General features: G+C 39.0%; 1 pseudogene; it reads left to right on the forward strand.

The window, feature by feature from the left end:
- Positions 1-4,805: 4,805 nt before the first annotated feature.
- LOC138010312 (uncharacterized) overlaps positions 4,806-5,000 on the forward strand; it is a 299,228-nt pseudogene continuing 299,033 nt past the window's right edge.

The raw sequence follows: 5,000 nt of genomic DNA on the forward strand, positions 1-5,000 counted from the left end.
AGCTTTTCTTTATATGATTTCCAGCAGTCTGAAATAATAACACTTCCTAGAGGAATTAATAACTGGAAAGAGAGTGGTCTCACTGACCTGTGACCTGACTGTGGCCTGTGTTTTAGATCCACCGAGTGAAACAACATCCAATATGGCGTCGAAAATGTTAGCAATTGAATTGTAGCAACAAAACAACCAGGATAAAACGTTTTTCCACAAAAGCTATTATTTACAACACGTTCTTCAGTTAGAAATATAATATGACTGTATCGCGTACATGACTTTTTGCTTTTGGTTGCAAATGTTTACATTACCTTGGAATAGACTTGCCAGAAGTCGACCTCACGAGAATCCCAAGAAAAAATGTTTTGGCGAGCACAGCGTGATTTTTCGGATGTGATAGGTCAACTTGTCTCGCTTGCAAGGTTTTCATTTGCATTTCGCGCCAAAAAAGGATGATGTCATTTACAATTTGGTGGCTCACAGTCCTGCAATGAATAGGCGGAATGTTGTGAGTCAACTACGACTAAAATAATCGAACAGGTTTTTGTTTCTCCAAAATCGAAAGAGGAAATTTGCTTACTGCGTGCTAAAGGTATCGCAAGCAAAGACTTTAGGCGTCAGCTGACGACATCAGGTGGGCGAAACAAAACTAAAGCTTGTTTTAATCTTGAGTCGCTGCTTGGAAAGGAGATCTCCAGTGCCGACAGAAATGAAACACTAGTTCCAAAGGCTTCGAGTCGTCAAGAAAGTCAATTGTAGTGTTGAAAGGAGGGATAATCTCGATCAAAAGGCAAGCAAGCATTGCTACGTCTGGCCAGGAAAACCTTCACAAGGAGTGTTGTTTGCAAGTGCAGATCCAGGCGATTTGAACCCAGCGCGAAAATGCAAGGAAGCAACAACGCAAGTGTGCTTCAAGGATTTCTATGAAGAAGAGTGCATGTTAACTGAGGTTAGTTTGAATTAACGATTGTAGACACGAGACAATTGATTTTACTACTACTTTTCGTCTGTAAATAATGTACAGATTCCTGTAGTATTTAAGTTTCAACGTAATTTAAGCTTATATTGTTTTGTTCCAGCATATATGTAGCTTTAATTTTCATTAAAATATAGGCTGTCTATCTACAAGCTACATCGCCTCTATAATTCGTTCCTGTTGAATTCCTTTCTAAATCGATCCAAAGCATTGCAAACATGCACTGATTCTCGTGCAATATTCTTGAAATGCTGCGTTTGGTTCCGACGATATGAGCCTAAGCACATAAAATTTAAATGTTTTTTAATTCATGAAACAAGTAAATGGAGAAGCTGGATTAAAGGAGTTGTGCCACGCCTCATGTGCATGCTCCATGGTTTGAAAATTGTTCAGCCTGTCAAGAAATCAAAATAGTGCGATGTCCTCATGGTCGAAAAGGAATCCGCATCCATCATCGTTCTTTAGCACTCATATGCTCTTTAACTCACAGCGATCGGTAGTGTTGTATGTACTTTAGTAGAAATACTGTTTATTTCACAAGTATACGGGCTTTTGGGAATTTTTCGCGGCCTTACGGCAGTGGCAGAAAGACCTTGTTGCCACGAAGTTTTGAGAGAAGTTTGTCTAAGCGAAGTGACTCAAAGAAAAATTGGAATCAGGCTCATGGACGTATTTATGTAAAGAAGGACTTTTAAAATGCATAAACCAAAGTCTGCGTACCCGTCTGATACTGCTCTCCTACAGCAATTGCTCTAACTTGAGCTACGAAGACAGGAGAAGTGAGAAATTATATTGCTCTTGTTTGAACGTGTCTGTCTATTTATGTATACGTTATTGATTCTAACCTATATGTTTTCCGTAATCTAAATAGTTTACCGCAAAAAGACTGAAAGACGTTTCCAACACCAATCAAGGTACAGTACAGTATTTGGTTATATTTACGTGTCCGCGACGTTTGCAAGAATTGAAATGCTTGCATCCTGTTGAATTTTAGTGGTTCTGTGATAATGTCTACTCCACTGAAGAGGGGCCCTCAAATTCTAGCTGAAGAAAGCCCCGTAAGGACTGTCACCGTGGCCGATTCGAGGTGAGAGTAAAGTAGGTTATGGATCCATACAGAATGTCTTTTCGTATGTAAACGATGCAATGGAAACAACATTTGCTGGTGCGCAGCTGTATTTAAATGAGGGCAAAAACATTGACCTGAACATCTTATCCCACTGAAAATGTAAACCTTACTTGATGCAGATTCTATGACTGTACCTAGTTTTCCGGGTTCTCTCAACATAACAGGGTTTGACTCACCCACTGATGACAGCAGTAGTAGCGGTTCAGACAGGGAGAATGATAACTTGTGAGTGTTGAAGGATAATATTGTAATGATATTGTTTCTTGTAATAATCTTGCATTCTGACATTATAGTTCAGGGATTTTCAAAAAAGGCAGCACTTTTTTTGTCTTTTCTATTCTGCTTCATTACTCTGCAGTAATATTTTGTAAAAATCTAGTTTAGAAAGTATATTTTTTAAAACACTTGACAGCTCTCTTGTTGATTGCTTGTCCTCCAGTAACATAATTTATTGCTGTTCTATTTTGTTTAGCAATTTGTCAGCTTTATCAGATGCATTGAGCAAACTTGACGAAAACGTTGAGTGCAGCTGCAGCTCTAGTAAATATAGTGATGAAGAATATTGGGGGTAAGTTTACATATAGAATTGTATGCAAGTGGCAAGCTAGAAACAATATTATAAATAGAGTGTAACTGTCAGTCCAAGGCCGGACATTATCAATATTTAGTATATACTCACTCAGTGATCTTGGTGTTTCAAGCAATCTGATTGGTTCGCTATCTCGGAGTAATTGAGCATTATTCACTCCCTACAGAGTGAATAATGCTTGATCCAAACAAAACAAAATGGCTGGCGTACACTCGCCAGCATTTATGAATCGGAAATATTGAGAATACAAAATGATGCTGAGCTACAGAAGACAAAGAAGGCCACAAAATTTGGCCTGAAAGTTTTCAAAGGTAAGAGAAGAGTTCATACTTTTGCCAACTAGTGTTTGACTTCGTTTTTCCAGATAATTATTGCTGAAAATTAAACAATCTTCTCTCGGAGCAATTTGCTCTTGTAGGGCTGGTCGCCCACTGAAACGAATTTCTAACTGAAATTGAGGAATTAAAAAAATGTTTAAGAAAGTTCCACATAGTTGCAAGGAAAAAAGACGGGTCATTTTACAACGCTCACCACAATTACAGCCACCATTTCATGTGGATCCTTTACCAACTGCACTTTCAATTTCCATTTCAAATGAACCTAAAAAACTTTGAACGGTGAAAATGTTTTAACAAGCAGACTTTCGATTTAGATTGCTGATTTAAACAGTGCTAAATGACCATTTTGCACTTTGTGAGGAGGCTTTTAACGAAGGTTATTTAGATTTGCCATGTTTGAAGTTTCTGTAAACACTTCCGCGCATGCTTTGTGCCACTTGCACGTTTCCCACGCATGAATTGAAATGCCAATTAAATCGACTTTGGATGGTTTTTTTCTGCAATTGCTGTTGAGATCACTTCGTGAGTATATACTAAAACAATTATTCTTTGAAATCTCGGTGAAAAGTGGCAGAACATTTATTTGCCGCATTGCGGCTCGGTAAATATTCTACCACTATTCACCTCGATTTCAAAGAATAATTGTTAAATATTTATCGCAGAACCTCACTATTACAGATGCCAAAGCCAAAACCACAGTAACTTCATATAGAGCGTTTTCACATGACGTCACAGCATCCATGTTGGTGTACCAAAAGAAAGAAACGATGGCCATGTTGGTTTTCCAAACCAATCCACTGGGAATTGAACTCTATTTTTATGCAAATAGTTTCTTTTGTTTCATCAAATTAGCATTTATTTTAGTCACATGAGTGAAAATGCTCTATTGAATTGTGAATAATTGTGCACTGTACGTGTATGTCTTGTGTCCTATTAGTTTGTATGTTTTGTATCCTCCCTGAAACATTTGTAATTGATTACCAACCATTCCCTCACACAGAAACAACTGGGCCTGATCAATGATTGTTTAAAATTATTGTTAAAATGTATTTGAATGCACTTTAATCATATAACTTGTAGGGAAGAGAGCGACTCTAATAGTGAGCATGAGAAGACAGTGGAGGAAAACAGTGTAGTCTTGTTTGAGCTGTCAGGGATAGTGGATGATGAAAGTGAGCCTTCAACAGAACCAACTAAAGTAGAAGTGATCTCTGTGTCAACTCAAACAGACAACCCTGACAGAGACGAGAATGAGAGCCTAAGTGCCAATATCACACCGGTTTCATGTGTCAGTGGCCACCCAATGGTAAGAGCATGAAAATTACAGCAAGGAGCTGGGGTTTGTTCAAGGAACAAAGGTGCTCTGCTCTCTTGATCTACTTGTGGAAGTCTTTGTTAGTAAGTGCCAACATCTAGGATGTCAGCAGCAGACAAGAGTGGAGTACACCCTGTGGGGTACAAGTGTGCTCTTGAAATGGCCTTGTCCATCGGGACATAAGGGCAGATTCTGGTCATCCTATAAAGTGAATGGTGCCGTGGTCAACAATCTGCAGACATCCGCTGCAATTATTCCTAGATTGCAAAGATTGCACGCTTCTTGGGGTGGTCATTCCCATCCAAATCAACATTTTTCAGAGCCCAGAGGCTGTATCTCATCTCTATAATCTCCGAGTGGTGGGACTGGCAACAGAAGAAAATTTTCGGACAGCTGACAGGAAAGGAGCTTGTGGTATGTGGAGATGGGCAGTGTGACTCGCCTGGCTTCACTGCTATTTTCTTATGGAAATGACAACTTCATTTATTATTGATCTAGAAGTACTTGATAAAAGAGAGACTCAAATGAAATCTGTTAACATGGAGAAGCAGGCACTCCAAAATATCCTTACCAGGCTGAAGGGTCTCCTAAACATTATTGAGGTCACTACAGATGCTTCGGCTCGCATAAAGAAGTTGATAGGTGCAGTACAAGTATAA

This window comes from Montipora foliosa, chromosome 7 (assembly GCF_036669935.1).
Source record: "Montipora foliosa isolate CH-2021 chromosome 7, ASM3666993v2, whole genome shotgun sequence".
Classification (NCBI taxonomy): domain Eukaryota; kingdom Metazoa; phylum Cnidaria; class Anthozoa; order Scleractinia; family Acroporidae; genus Montipora; species Montipora foliosa.